General features: G+C 36.5%; 1 protein-coding gene across 2 annotated transcripts in view; it reads left to right on the top strand.

Annotated features, from left to right (window-relative positions):
• TSC22D1 (TSC22 domain family member 1) overlaps positions 1-16,477 on the top strand; it is a 144,137-nt gene that overhangs the window by 93,302 nt on the left and 34,358 nt on the right. Inside the window, exon 1 of one of the 2 annotated variants that reach the window (XM_050766182.1) lies at positions 7,497-7,521. The exons of the other annotated variant lie outside the window; for it this stretch is intronic. The gene's annotated coding sequence lies outside the window, so the exon portion shown is untranslated. Of the gene's footprint in view, positions 1-7,496; positions 7,522-16,477 lie in introns of those variants that run through there. 2 annotated transcript variants of the gene reach the window in all.

Genomic DNA, 16,477 nt, shown 5'->3' with positions numbered 1-16,477 from the left:
TTCCACTTTATTGACAACCTAAGTGAACCAGAACCACCCACCCCTCGCCAGTTACCTGTCTTCCTCATTACGCATTCATCTACACTGCTGTGGCGTGGCTGTTCCTTTTTCCTTACCACCTCCCACACCAAGCTTTTTCTGCAGATGTCACCAATGACTTCCTAACCGCAAAGGTTCAAGTCCCGAGGAGCCCATTTCCATCCTGCTTGTCTCATTTGATCTCTCTGTATCTTTGACATTGCTGCCTGTTACTTCCTGAAGTGCTCCTCTGTTGGCTCCATTGCACCAGTCTCCTGGTTCTCCTTCTATTGCTTGGCCTTCTCCTTTTCAGTCTCATTTACTGTTTGTTTGGATTCTCTCCCCCACTCTCTGAAACATTGATGTTTCCCTAGGTTCTGTTGCTTGGCCTTCCTACTTTTTACCGTAGGTTTTCTTTGTACTCCAGCGACCCTACCCTTATCCTGATAATTGGGTGCCTCCACTTGAGATTTATCTGTGGAACCCAATTCAGCCACTGATAACACAAGGGGAAAAGGTTGTAGGCGGCAGCCCCCCATAATCTCTAACACCTGTTACACATGAAAGCTTCACTGAGTAAGCATACAATCTATGTAAAACAAACAACCAAAAAACAAACATTTATGTAAAAGGAGTGTGGTTAGTATGGAAACTTGGCCTCAAGAAGTGTCTTCTAACCCCTGTCCCTGGACTCCTTTGTAGAAATTCTGGAGCTGCCCGGAGTGTCTTCAATTTCCCTGCACACATATCTACTTGGATGTCTCCTCCAAACAGCCTCTTATTTATTCTTGCTCTCATATAATCCACCCCTCCTGTATTCTCTCACAGTTACTAGTACCAACATGTACTCTACCTTAAGCCCAAACCCTGCATCATCCTAAATTCTACTTTATTCTCAACAGCTGGTCCTGGGACGGCTGCTGCCTTAATCGCTCATCTGTGAGAGAGTTTCCTATATTATAATTATTTGATTCATGTCTATTTCTTTCATTAGAATCTTTATGTCCCAGGCACCTACAATTTTTTTTTTTTTTTTTTTTTTTTGAGACAGAGTCTCGCTCTGTCGCCCAAACTGGAGTGCAGTGGCCGGATCTCAGCTCACTGCAAGCTCCGCCTTTTGGGTTCACGCCATTCTCCTGCCTCAGCCTCCCGAGTAGCTGGGACTACAGGCGCCCGCCACCTCGCCCGGCTAGTTTTTTGTATTTTTTAGTAGAGACGGGGTTTCACCGTGTTAGCCAGGATGGTCTTGATCTCCTGACCTTGTGATCCGCCCGTCTCGGCCTCCCAAAGTGCTGGGACTACAGCCTTGAGCCACCGTGCCCGGCCGCACCTACAATTTTTATAGTGTTGTGTTCAACTAATATTTTATATGTAAAAATGAATTTATTAGCAATCAGTAATTACCAAGGAATTAATAGCGTTACCCTGTTGTTTTAAAAAATTGCCCAAACCATAAAACAATTGATTTTCCAATCTTAATTTGTTAATGTTAATGAATGTTAAATTAATGCTGTATTAAAAGGAAATACTTTTAAGATCTTTGTCTTTTACGGTTGTTCAATGTAAAGGAAATTTTTTTTTAGGTACTGTTGATACATTTTGGAACTTGTACACATCTTATATATTCAGTTTAAAAAAAGATCCAAACTTCTTATCAGTCTTGTTATGAACCCTATTTTTCAAATTTAATGTTTCTCAGTATTTATTTATTGAATGCTCTCAAATGGTGGCTTAATAGTTTCATGTTTGTTAAATACAGAGCTGTGTCTTCCATTTGCTATTTTTGAAAGAAAATTTTCACTTTATACAGCAGTCCTTGATATGGCCAGCCTAGAATCATAGACTTTTTCCATTTTAGTCCTAAATAAATAAGAGGATGGCGTGCTGTAGATTGTGAATAGTAACAACCTATTTACCTGATTTTTCATTGGTTTGAGTATTTGATACAGAGAAATTGAAGCTTAAACTTTTATCTAATCTTGTTTTAACCTTCTGAGAAGACTGTGTGTCCTTAATGACTCAGATTTAGCATATGACTGATGAGTTGTCTCAGTTGGTGGCCAGTACTTATTTTTTGTCTTATTAGGTTGAAAGCTATCTCTTCTTAAGAATGCCGGTGTATGTGGCTGGTAACAGCTTGCCATTTTTGTTTAGTCACTTTTACTTTCCTGAAATCCAGGAAGCCAGATAATTAAGTTTTAAGGATTATATGATATACAAGTCAATAATTTTCTAACATGATCTTAAAAGCAGAGTATATTGCTTTGGTACAGTAGCTTAATGAGAGCTTTTTGAACTGTTTAGAGCAGGGGTGTCCAATCTTTTGGTTTCTCTGGGTCACACTGGAAGAAGAATTGTCTTGGGCCACACATAAAATACACTAACACTAATGATGACTGGTGAGCTCTAAATAAATAAATAAATAAATAAATAATCACAGAAAAATCTCATAGTGTTTTAAGAAAGTTCGCGAATTTGCGTTGGGCCACATTCAAAGCTGTCCTGGGCCATGCCTGTGGGTTGGGCAAGCTTGGTGTAGAAGTTGGTTTTGATTCTTCGAGTTTCTAGCCTGTGTACTAAAGGTTAGGGTTGCTGAATCTAGATACACAGATGCATTTCCCATTCATAGCCTAGTTCTGGTGTTTTTTAGAATCAGTCACTCTTGTGTAGTTTATTTCATTGGATCTGCGCATAGAGCTATCTAGGACCAAGTAAGAGGGCTTAATATTTTTTCACTCAGTAATATTCAGAGACCCATAATCTTTGATGATGGAGGATAGAGAACGTGACAGTACCTGTGTGTTTGTTTATATACAGACATAGCAAAAATTCATTAATCTTGTTTCTTTTGGTTCACTGCCAGAAATCCCTACCTGGTGCTGTTTATAAAGACAATTAGTGTCCATGTGTGCATACTGGGCTCTCTTGATGGGTGGAGTCCATAGTGGGAAAACCAGATACCGTGGTAGAGTGTGCGAAACTAATCGTGAGTTTTCCATAAATAGTTTGATGTTGGCTTATGTTTTGGAATGTGGTGTAAATTTACTATCATTGGCTCATTTTAATTATGTAAAGAATTGTTATACATGAAAAATGTGAAAAAATTCAAATACCCCGTTATTTTACCTTCCCCCGCCCCAAATTTTGAGCTTCTTATTTATTTTATTCTTTGTAGAAACAATAAAGCATATACACTCTGGCATCAGACTCCCAGGTTCCAAGCCTGACAAAAAATTAACTTATGCCTACGAACTTGGGCGTGTTATTTAGTCTTTCCGTGTCTCAGTTTTTCTGCCTATAAAATGGTAAAACAGAGTTAGAGTTATGAGGATTACATGAGGTAATATACATATAAAGTACTTAAGTACTTAGTGTGTGGAGTTCACACACTAATTATCAATTACTAATTGGTAATATTATTCTACATGCATTATTTTTCTGTATAAAACATACAGAAATGTAAGTAAATTTTAAATGTGAGTAAATTTTAGTATTTCTTGTAACTTAAGGCTTGCAGAATTTTCTGGCATCTCTAAGAGAATGTTGTGATTTAACTGTTTAAGTAATTTGAAAATAGTTCTGGTTTTAAATTTTCTCCTAGTTTTCCCAAGGAATCTGTAGAAATTATTTTACTTTATTATTATTATTGTTATACTTATTATTTTACTATTTACTTTTTATATAAGGAATTTACTTTAAAATAGTGTTAATATTTCTGTATTCTTCATGGTCTCTTCTTTTGTCTCCTAAGGAGTAATATTTAAATCTATTAGCAGACCAGGCGTGGTGGCTCACGCCTGTAATCACAGCATTTTGGGGGGCCGAGGTGGGCGGATCACTAGGTCAGGAGTTTGAGACCAGCCTGGCCAACAAGGCAAAACCCCGTCTCTACTAAAAATACAAAAGTTAGCCAGGCGTGGTGGCATGTGCCTGTGAGCCCAGCTACTCAGGAGGCTGAGCCAGGAGAATCACTTGAGCCCAGGAGGCGGAAGTTGCAGTGAGCTGAGATCACACCACTGCACTCCAGCCTGGGCAACAAAGCAAGACTCCATCGCAAAAAAAAAAAAAAAAAATCTATGAGCACATTTGATAGGGAAACCTCACATGATCTAAGGGTTCATGCAAGGCTCACTTCGGGAAGGAACTTCCTAAGATCCAAAGAGTGATCAGAGTTATTAACTAGAAAAGGTGTGACATGGAAGGACATGCCTTTCATGCAGAATTAGACCTTTAAGTGCGCAGAGATGGAAGGTGCCATTATTATATATAAATAATATCCATTGTTTCAGGAAGAATAATGGATTCTTATTTTTGCAGTGATGGTATTTTATTGTTAAATATATTCCATCTGCAGCAATCTTTAAATTTTTAAAATCAATCAGTGACTAGGAGAGTCTGATATAGTCTTAGTAAAATCTTTGTGTTTAAGAAAATATAGGCTGGGTTGGCCAGGCGCGGTGGCTCACGCCTGTAATCCCAGCACTTTGGGAGGCCAAGGCAGGTGGATCACTTGAGGCCAGGAGTTGGAGACCAGCCTGGCCAACATGGTGAAACCCTGTCTCTACTAAAAATACAAAAATTAGCCAGCTACTTGGCAGGCTGAGGCACGAGAATCACTTGAACCTGGGAGGTGGAGATTGCAGTTAGCTAAGATCGTGCCACTGTACTCCAGCCTGGGCAACAGAGCAAAATTCTGCTCAAATTAAAAAAAAAAAAAAAAAATGTACAAGCCAGGCATGGCAACTCGTGCCTATAATCCCAGCACTTTGGGAGGCTGAAGCAGGAAGATTGCTTGAGACCAGGAGTTTTGAGACCAGCCTGGGCAGCATATCAAGACCCCCATCTCTACAAAAAATAAAAAAATTGGTGGCATACACCAGTAGTCCTAGCTACTTGGACTGCTGAGGCAGGAGGATCATATGAGCCCAGGAGGTTGAGGCTGCAGTGAGCCATGATCATGCCGCTGTACTGCAGCCTGAGTGACAGAGCAAGACCCTGTCTCTAAAAGAAAAAGAAAATATAAGAAGAAATTTGATTTTTAATGTAGATTGTAATTACTAACTATAGAAAACAGCCATCATAAAATTTCCCTTTGACTCATAATTGACTATGATTTTTAAATTAGAGGTTGACTTCAAGCATAAGATTTATTTTTCATAATTCAAGGGTCAGATCGTGCAGTTTATGAATACTCTTGATGACTTTCTTTTTATAAAATAGAGCATATCATCCCTGTTTTTGTATATTGATACTTTTTATTAGATGATAATCAACAAAAAGAAAAAAAATCACTTCATTATTTATTCTGTTTATTTCAAGTTACAAATAATTTATATAATTGTTGACTGATACAGTACTAATGATTGTTTTGTAATAAACATAACGTATTTTTTATATTTAAATTCCTGGATACAGCACAAGTTTCCCTACAGTTTGTATATAGCTTATATAACTATTAAAGTAGAAAGTTAGATAGACTGGGAGTAATACTTAATTTATGTATTATGTCAATAATCACATCTTAGCTAATACTTGAAAACTCTATATCCCTTAAGATGTCAACAGTTTTTATTAGAATATGAGTTTTTATTAATTATAATCCATGTAGCCCCCACCTAATGTGGGATACCAGTGCCTCTTCCAAATAGTTTTTGGAGTCCCCAGAGTATATCATATGGGTTCATGCAGATGTCTGGGTGTCAACCACATGGCATTAATTTTAATTTTTTTCTTCTGGCCATGTGCTAACAGCACACATGTCATGTTCACTGGAGACTGCCACTTTTGTTGGGCTTTGTTGCTGATCTTTCCTTAGAGGGACTGTCTGAGCTGGATCACTTAGTGCTTTTTAGGACTTTTTGGTGGCGCTGTCTAGTCTGGGAGTTTTATTTGAGGAAATATTTTTCACTATTATATTGATTTAATTTTATATGATGGCAATATAGGACTATTCAGATTTTATGTCTCTTTGTTTCAGTAAGTTGTATTTTTTCTATTTAACCATTTAATCTATATCTCTTAAATTATGGTTATATATATTTTTTTCAATCTTGATATTGCTTATTTCTTCCTTCTCTTTTTTCTTGATTAAATTATACTGGAGGCTTGCCAGTTTATGATCTTTTTCATACAGCCAAGTTTTGGCTTTGTTGATCTTCTAATATATGCTTGTTTTCTATTTCAATGGTTTTTGCTGTTGTCTTTATCGCCTTTCTTGAACTTTTTTTTTTTTTGCTTTTATTTTGTTTGTTTCACCTCCCTCCCCTGACTAGCCCACCCTACCAGTTTCCTTGAAATCCTTATCCCAATAATCTTTAGCCTTTATTCTAATGTTCAAGACTATACATTTCCTGTAAGTGCAACTTTAGATGCATCCTACAGTTTTGATATATACTACATTTGTCATTGTTCATTTCATTCTTATAATTAAAAAGAAAACTACTTTTGTGATGTTGCACCCTTTGGATTATCTTTTTCTATTACAAAATTTCTTTTAATTTTCTAAAGTTTAGTTTTTAAAAAAGATCCAACTTGTATATTTTCTTACTAATTATACACATTTTCCATCTCATGATTTATACCATTCTGCTTTTATTTAATTCCTTTCACTTGTTTTTTTTGGTTGAATTTATCATTCTCTTGTCTACCTTCTGGAACAACGTTGCAGACTGTTTAAATAATAGAAAAACAAATAAAGAATTGTAGATTTCTTTTTGTTTCCCGCCCCTTCCCCACGTCTGCTTCAATAAGATAGTATATTTCTAGGGCTAGAGTAAAATATCTAAGATATAAATTGCAGGAAATACGATGAGACCTTATTGTACTGGGAATGAAAAAGTTGTCAGACATCTCATTTCTACATTTCTGAGACTTCCTGATACCTGCTTGCCTGGGTTTTGGTTTGCTTGTCTGGTTAGTTTTTCTTCCCTTTCCTCTCCCTCCCTCCTTTCACTCTCCTCCTGTCCTCCTTCCCCTACCTCCCTTTCTTCATCTCTCCCTCCTTCCTCCTTCTTCCCTCCATTCCTATTTTTATCCCTTCCTTCATCCTTTCCTTTCCTCCTCTCCTTCCTTCCATTCTTGCGTCCTTATTGTTTTTTTACCCCGACATAAGTGTTTCAAAAGTTGGGAAAACCCTCACTAGATCTTCCTGATTTTGGGATCAAGACAAAATGATCTGTAGAGGTCATATGTCATTTACTTGTCGCACTCTAAGAAAACCTAAAGAAAATCACCCATGCCTTTTAAAATGCTGAAAACATAACAAATCACTATATTCATAGTATTTTTGTTCTCTTTGAAGTGATGAGTCATCATAAATAAATTGGACACTGCCCCTTTAAGTAGAAACTGCCTCAGGGGACCGATGGAACTTTGGGGCTACTTCCTGAAGCACTTGTTGGTCCACCAGGAGTGTCAGTTGGGCCTGGGTGAGAAGAGAGGCCCAAGAAAGCCACCATTGTCTGTAGCATGAAGCTTTTCCTATAGTCTAGTGATAATCCTGCTGTGAGTACTTCACTGTCATTCAAATAATTGTGGAAGGAATTGTCTCTCAGTTGTCCTAAGTCCTGCCTAGTACCTTGGAAGGCAGTTGGTTTCTCAATACCCATTTTGGATGGTGAAATTAGGTTCAGTTCTGCCATTTTAGTTTTTTGCTTTGTTTTTCCTAGCTAGAAAAATTTTAAAGCCATTTTAAAAATCCCTTGGAGGATTATTTGGAGATCATGATAGAAATTTTTTCCTTTACTGGTTAACTGAGATGAATTATATAGTCCTTTTTTAGCTTAAGATCTTTAAACATTTAGTTGCATAACAGCTTTTCAATTTGTTCGATTCCTCAGTTGAAGCCATTACGCATTGACTTAAAATTGTAAAAGACTGAGTATTATATTGAGCCTTTCTATCAGAAAACATTAGCTTAGTTAGTCTATAATTAAAGATGATGTTAGCTGTACTTTAGTTTGTCTTAGGAATAGAGGTCCTTAAATTATATGTAAACCATCAGTTGCATGGTTCTTTTGAAATGTGGATTTTTCTGAATGCTTAATAAAGCTGACCTGACTCTAGCTTAATGATTTAAAAATATATACATCTATGCTAAATATATACACATAGACATACATACATATGCACTGCTTCTACTGTTTCTGTAACTTAAACTGATTTGCATGCTGACAAAATTACTCATCCAGTTGTACAGTTTTATTTTTATTTTTTATTTTTAGAGTCAGAGGTATTGCCCTGTCACCCAGGCTGGGAGTGCAGTGGCATGATCTTGGCTCACTGCACCCTCGACCTCCTGGACTCAAGCAGTCCTCCTGCCTCAGCCTTCCAAGTAGTTGGAACTACAGGTGTGTGCCACCATGCCCGGCTAATTTTTGTATTTTTTGTAGAGATGGGTTTTCACCATGTTGCTCAGGCTGGTCTCAAACTCCTGACCTCAAGTGATCCACCTGACTTGGCCTCCCAGCATGCTGGGATTACAGGCGTGAACCATTGCGCATGGCCTCCAGTTGTATAGTTTTAAATGAATGTAAAATACTTGAATGATTGGCAAATTTAATATTATTTAATAAATTTAATATTTTAAATAAATCTAAAAATGCATTAATCAGTTTGAATAAAAGATATACATTGGGTCTGAAATTCCAATTGAGAAATTTTATGCTTAAACAAAAATTCTTGAATCTTAAAGGAGAAATAAGGCTGGGCATGGTGGCTCACACCTGTAATTCCAGCACTTTGGGAGGCCTAGGCAGGAGGATCACTTGAGGTTAGGAGTTCAAGACCCACCTGGGCAACATTGCGAAAACCTGTCTCTACGAAAAATATGAAAATTAGCTGTGTGTGGTGGTGTGCACCTGTAGTCCCAGCTACTTGGGAGGCTGAAGTGGGAGGATCAGTTGAGCCTAGGAGGTCGAGCCTGCGGTGAGCTGATATCAAGCCACTGCACTTCAACCTGGGTGACAAAGTGAGACACTGTCTCCAAAAAAAAAAAAGAGAGAAATAAGCTTTTTACCTAAATTAACCCTTGCATATGATGGCAAAATTTTCTAATTCTTTTATCACTAAAAGTTTATCACTAAACTAATTAGTCCATTATTTAAAAATTCAAATTTCTTTTTGATTTATGGGTTTCTGAAGTATTTGTAAACTTTCTAGTAAAATAATCATGAAATTTTAGAGCAAGAAAGGAACTAAAAATAGCATTTGATTACTAATAGTCAAATGATGTTTGTTTTTATAACCATATAGATGTAAATGGAAAGATTGTTTTTTTAAAAGAACATTGAAATAACTTAGATTTTAGTTGTTGATCTTAACAGACAACCAGGAGTTAAGAGTAATTTTTGGCTGGTCTGAAGGGAGTGAGTTATCTCAACTGATTGTTCACAGTCAGTTACAGATTAAACTCCTTGTTTTACTCTTTCCCACTTCTCACTACTGCACTTGACTAGTCTTAAAAAAAATAAAAATAAAAATAATTTTTAGAACTGACTGTGATGATTTTCAAAAAAAAAGACTTTTTTTTTTTTTTTTTTTTTTTTTGAGACAGGGTCTCGCTCTGTTGCCCAGGCTGGAGTGCGGTGGCATGATCTCAGCTCACTGCAACCTCCACCTCCTAGGCTCAGGTGATCCTCCCACCTTAAAGATTTAATTAGAAATTTATTTAATGAAAACTTTGGAAGATACGAGAAATTAAAAGAGAAATGCCTAACAAATCTGTGTACCAAAGGCACTGGATGAAGGATAAAGAAATTATATATCAGATGCATGTGATTGTAATATATATAGATATAGTTTTATATCTGTGTATATTTAAAACATATAGTATGTAATGTATATATGGACATGTATATATGTAAATATAAACTAAAAATTTACATTTTTAGTTAAAATGTAAATTTTAACTAAAATTATACTTTAGTGAATATTTTAAATCTGATAGCATACCCCTACCTGAGAGACACTTTTCTAGAGGAAATTATATCTAATTGCAGGGACATTTAAGAAGAAACCTAAGAAAAGCCATTTATTTTATTAAGAAAGCCAAAAGGGAGAATGGAGTAACTTTAGAAGGGACTGTGATAGAGCTTTCACATATGATGCTTAATTAAAACAATGAAATTTAAAGCAAATCAACTTGCAAATCTTGTTTCTTGAATTTTATTTTTTAATTTCTTGTTTTAAACCACATTCTGAAAGCATCTTGAATTTTCTTTAATCTTACATTTTTCTGAGTTTACTTAAGGATTTATAGATAATACTGATATCCTTGTATCTCCTGTAGCCATTTAGTGGATTATTTGGACATTCTAACTTATGGACAGGAAAGATAAAAGATTATTAAAAAATTATTTGCATAATCATTATCCCTGATAAACCTTTTTGTTTTATACTTTTTTCTGTTAATGCCAATCCTGAGTCTTTGTAGCAAGACTTACGCTATAAAAATAAATACTTAGCAAAGTTGTTGATACGGTTTGACCGTGTCACCACCCAGATCTCATCTTGAATTCCCACTTGTTGTGAGAGGGACCTGGTGGGAGGTAATTGAATCATGGGGGCAGGTCTTTCCCCTGCTGTTCTCATGATAGTGAATAAGTCTCATGAGATCTAATGGTTTTAAAAAGAGGAATTCCCCTGCACAAGCTCTCTCTCTTTGCCTGCTGCCATCTATGTAAGACGTGACTTGCTCTTCCTTGACTTTTGTCATAATTGGGCTTCTCCGGCCATGTGGAACTGTGAGTCCAAGTAAACCTCTTTTTCAAATGGCCCAATCTCAGATCTTTATCTGCAGCATGAAAATGGACTAAAGCAATTATACAATTAGATGTGGAACTTATTTCGAGAACAGTTTGAGGGATAGAAGGTATGTTCAAAAATAAACACCTGAAAACAAAAAAAAATGCCTTTCTTCAAGATTAGGTCGTGGCTCACTGCAGCTTTGACCTCCCAGGCTCAGGCAAAGGCAGTCCTCCCATCTCAACCTCCAGGGTAGCTGGATCTACAGGCACATGCCACCACAACTGAATAACTGTTTGTAGAGCTGGGTTTCACCATGTTGTCCAGGGTGGTCTCAAATTCTTAGACTCAAGTGATCCGCCCACCTCAGCCTCCCGAAGTACTGGGGTTACAGTGGAGGACTGTGCTTTTTCATGTTTCTGTTCTAAGGACCTGGTACACATATATGTGTGCTGTGTGAATGAGTGGGTGAGAGGGGAGACAGAAATCAGATATGTCAGTGGTTATGAGTGTCTGAAGAGTCGATACCAGTGTGCAAGGTAAAACATGCTGGCTTATGTGAAAAAAGAGAAGGAACAATTCTCAAGTTGTGAGATAAAAGAGATGACCAGTACTTGTTAAATAGAAGAATTAATTCAAAGGATGCTGTGTAACAGAAAAATGCCACAGTTTCTCTTTGCATTTGTGGCCCTTCTTTATTCCAGGGGTCACATTCTAAGACTCCCCGTGGATGCCTGAAACTGAGGATAGGATCAAAACCAATATTCACTATGTTATTTCCCTATACATACATACCTGTGGTAAAGCTTAATTTATAAATTAGGCACAGTAAGAGATTAACAACAACAGTAATAAAATAGAACAATTATAACAATATGCCAGCATTACTACTCTTGCACTTTGGGCTATGAAGTAAGATAAGGGTTACTTGAACCCTCCAACCACTTTGACATGCTGACAGTGGATCTGATAACTGAGACAGTTACTGGGTGACGAATGGGCAAGTAGTGTATACAATGTGGATCTGCTGGACAAAGCGAGGATTTCAGCACGTAATTTAACATTTATGACTTATTTCTGGAATTTTCCACTTAATATTTTTGGAGTATGGGTAACTGAAATCATGGAAAATGAAACCACAGATAAGGGAGGACTCCTGTAATTGGTAGTTTATATTTTCACAGGATAAGCTTTCAATATTTTATTTGTCAAAGGAGACTTAGTCATCACTTAACAGTTTTCTAAAAGTAATTATTGTGGATGATGCTGTGAAACTGCCAGTGGTTCTGTATTTTAATTCACTATTTTAGAACTATTCTCTTATATGTCAATATGATGTTAAGAAACTTAAGTCTATTTAGGTTCATTGAAGAGTCTGAACAATCTAAAAATTGTATGTTTAGTAAAGATACAGAAATTTACCATATTTGATCTCTACTTATAGTTAAAAATTGATCGAGCAATGCTATCTAGTAAAAGTTGTGCAGTTCTATTTATTTAACATTCTGGCTATTTAACTATCAGAAAGGAAAGTGTGATGGTAAGAGTTTATCAAGAGACATCCAAGTGCTACCCAATTGCATTTCCACATTTTACGTTGGAAGAGAGAATTTAGTTTTGATCTGAGAAATAATTTCATTTCAAACAAATTTCAGTGCATTTTAGCTAATGTCAGCATGAATATTTAATATTTTAAAATAACTTTGTTATCTTGATTAATATTTTTTCAAATGAGCACATTTTTTTAAAATTAGAAAATTTATTGTCAAGTGTGACGTACTTTTGAATAGGTACCACAAGGTGGCAGGATTGTATTTTGTAGATTCCTTTTGCTTTGATAAACCCTTGGTTATCTAAAATCTAATTTTCCAGGTGGTTAGCTATTACGCATTTTATATGCCAGAACTTTTAAATTTTAACTTTTTTGACAGAAAACTAAACTATATTTCTCACTTTCCTGATTTCTTAAGCAGTAGAATATAACAACTGTTGTCAGTGAGCCATTTGAATGTGTTATTGGATGTGATTAAGATGGAGTGGTCAGTAACAGTAGTGTGGAGGGAATAAGGACTGGTCCCAGCAGAGACTCTGGACCTTGACTCTTAAAAGCTGGGTCTGATGTCAACTTGCTTTTTGCTTTATCTACATTTTTTTCCTGTTGGAGGTGAAGTGAATCATGTCAAGTGCCAGGCTCTGGTGTGGTACAACATGGCTACTTTCTGTAAAATTCAATAGCAAATGAAGGCAGACACTGCCTTCTCCCAGCAGCTTTTGTGACACAGGGTATTTGGGGAAGGAAAATAAACTATGAGGCCTTAAAATTTCTTCTTCAAACACCAGTATGGTAAAGGTAGCACCAGACCATGAGGAATGAGTTCTGTAGTTATGGGGAATATTAAAAACAAATCTAACTGCTCATGGAGCAATTTTAAAGACTCTTTCCTATAAAAAATTTTAGACTCTGAGTTGTGCATCATTTGTATGAATGAGATAATATTAATTATAAAGGATGTGGCCAGACACGAATCTGTTTTCCTTTCGAATCCAATTACCTGCTCTGGTAATTGGAGAGCTGTTTCAAGGCAGTTTGTGGGTTTATTGGTGAACAAGCAGTGGGTAAAATCTTCATCCTTTGGACTTCTTGGTTTGCTCATTTGTGGATGCTGCTTTTTCCAGAACCTTTCTTTCCCTTTCCACAGGCTTCCAGGTCTGGAGTTGTTCTGCGAATCTGTTATAAAAGATTGGACTATGGTGAAGTTTTCTTTCGCATTTGTTCCCTTCATTAATTATTTGCATATTTCTCTAATGTTTTAAAAGAAGAATCAGTTTAACCTCACATAAGCACAAGAAAGCAACAGTTGAGCCTTATGTTAAGGGGAGAGGAGAGGGCATGGTTTCCAGCAGCAGTCCTTTCTCTGGCTCACTAAAATGTTTATCTACCTGTCTGCCACTTTCTTACTCATATGGATTTTGCATGATGGCTACATAAATCATCAAATTACAGAGGGTTTTTTTCCCCCTCATCTTACATTCAGTCCTCAGGCGGTAATGGAGAACTTTTATAAGAGCTCCAGAGAAGCCACAGGAAATAACTGATAAATTAGTGCCACCTGAAATGGATATTAGGGCATGGTCATTTGACTCTTCTCAGTTCTGCTTGGTAGTAGAACTTTTTTTTTTTTTTTTTAACTTCATAGTAGACGAGTAAGTGGAACTTCCATGACTTAAATATATAGATAAATTTCACTAGCTTGTACTTCTAGGATTGGATACATTTTCCTCTTGGCATGGTACTATGTGTTTTCAAGTAAAAATAATACGATTCAAGACTGACAAACCGGCTCAGTGAATTATACAAGATTCGTGCTTTAAAACACAGTCTAAACCCTCCCTGTTGCTTTGGGGCAGAGTTTTTGTGTAATTGGACATCTAAAACTAACTCTGAACCTCAAGATTACCAGAAAGATCAGATGCAAGAGCTTAATTTGTGTTAAGAACATCCTCCTACATATTCTGCCAAAAGTTTAAGAGCTATTAGTAAAAGCAGCTCGTTTGAAGTAGTATGAGATTTGAACATTTTTAACTCCAAGATAGCTAGAATTTTATTAAACCGGATTTAAAGAATTAGCCCACAATTTAAATACTTTCTCATTTTAAATGTAGCTTGAGATATATTTGTTTTTCGGAAGGAATTTTGGATTAAAAATGCATTGTATTTGAATTTAGAAAAGGGAAGCCAGAGATGGGTAGGCGGTGGGTAGCTATAGATCTTGAATGCCCAGCTTATAAAGATTGGGGGCTTATCCTGTAGGTACCCTGTAGTCATTAACAGACTTGTAATTGCATGGGTGACAGGCAGGAAATGTTTTAAGAGAATTAGCCTGAAAGCACGGGGTGGATTTGCTTGGATCCGGCTGGAGAGAGATTGGAGTCAGATTGACCAGTTGAGATGATATGGCAATCAATAATCTGAAAGATGTATGATATAAATCTAAATTCGTGTGATGTCGGTAGGAATACAGAAAATTTAAAAGCCTTTAAGATATTATTAGGGCAGAATTGATAAAACATGGCAACTTGCTAAGTGAGGTTAAGAAAAAACTATGTTATATAAAATTTCTATTTTTGTTAGAAACAGCAAACTTAGACATAAGCCCATCTTCTACAGGAAAACTGTTTCTATGCATTTAGCATATTGTAAATTCTTCATAATAAAGGTAATAATACTTCTTGATATAAAGACCAATAATGGGAATATTGATTTTGTGTCTGATTTCAAAGAGTGAAATGGCTAAAGCGACTTGAAAGCTCCCATAGTGTAGTGGTTCCCAAATACTGGATAAATACCAGCTGCCTCAAAAAATTACTTGGTTTGTTGCGGGTGGAAGGTATCTTAAATAATGCAGAATGTCATGGTTAGGAGCACAGACTGTTTTGAAACCTGGATCTGTCTACCATGGGCAAGCTATTTCTCTGCATCCCAGGTGACTGTTAGGGTTGTTAGAGGAACTAAATAAGATGATACATACAAAGTGCTTAGAAAATTGCCTGGCATATTGTAAATGCTGAATAAATGGTAGCAGCTTTAAAAAAAAATTCAATAGTTTTATGGGTACAAGTGGTTTTTGGTTACATAGATGAATCGTACAGTGGTGAAGTCTGGGCTTTTAGTGTACCCATCACCCGAATAGTGTACATTGTACCCAATAGGTGATTTTCTATCCCTCATCCCCTTTCTACCCACCCTGCTTCTGAGTCTCCAGTGTCCCTTATACAGCTCTGTATGCCTCTGCATACCCATGGCTTAGCTCGTGTTTGTAGGTGAGAACATTTGGTATTGGTTTTCCATTCCTGAGTTGAGTTTGCTTTGAATGATGGCCTCCAGTTCTGTCCAAGTTGCTGCAAAAGACATTATTTTGTTCTTATATGGGTGTTGTTTTTATTCCATGGTGTGTGCGTGTGTGTGTGTGTGTGTGTGTGTGTGTATGTATGTATGTAGGTTGATCCCATATCTTTGCAATTATGAATTATGCTGTGATAACATATGAGTGCTAGTGTCTTTTTTATATAATGACTCTTTTCCTTTTGGTAAATACCCAGTAGTGGGATTTCTCTGAGAAATCTCCATACTGTTTTCTACAGAGGTTGTACCAATTTCCCACCAACAGTTCCCTTTTCACTGTATCTGCACCAGCGTCCATTGTTTTTTGACTTTAAACAATGACCATTCTGCCTGGGGTAAGGTGGTATCTCATTGTGGTTTTGATTTGCATTTCCCTGATGATTAGTGATGTTGAGCATTTTTTCATATGTTTCTTGGCCATTTGTATATCATCTTTTGAGAAATATCTATTCATATCCTTTGTCCACTTTTTAATGGAGTTATTTGTTTGTTTGTTTGTTTCTTGCTGATTTGTTTGAGTTCCTTGTAGATTATGGAGGTTAGTCCTCTGTCAGGTGTATAGTTTGCAAATATTTTCTCCCATTCTGTAGGTTGTCTGTTAACTCTGTTATTTCTTGTGCAGAAGTTTTAGTTTAATTAAGTCCCATTTATTTATTTTTGTTTTTGTTACACTTGCTTTTGGGATCTTAGTAATAAGTTATTTGCTAAGGCCAGTGTCCAGAAAGTGTGTCCTGGATTTTCTTCTAGAATATTTATGATTTCAGGTCAGAGATCCATGTCCTTAATCTATCTCATGTTAATTTTTATATATGG

The sequence above is a fragment of the Macaca thibetana genome, chromosome 17 (genome assembly GCF_024542745.1).
Source record: "Macaca thibetana thibetana isolate TM-01 chromosome 17, ASM2454274v1, whole genome shotgun sequence".
Taxonomy (NCBI): Eukaryota; Metazoa; Chordata; class Mammalia; order Primates; family Cercopithecidae; genus Macaca; species Macaca thibetana.
The sequence above is the reverse complement of the archived record's forward strand: the minus strand, read 5'-3'. Positions and strand labels throughout refer to the sequence as shown.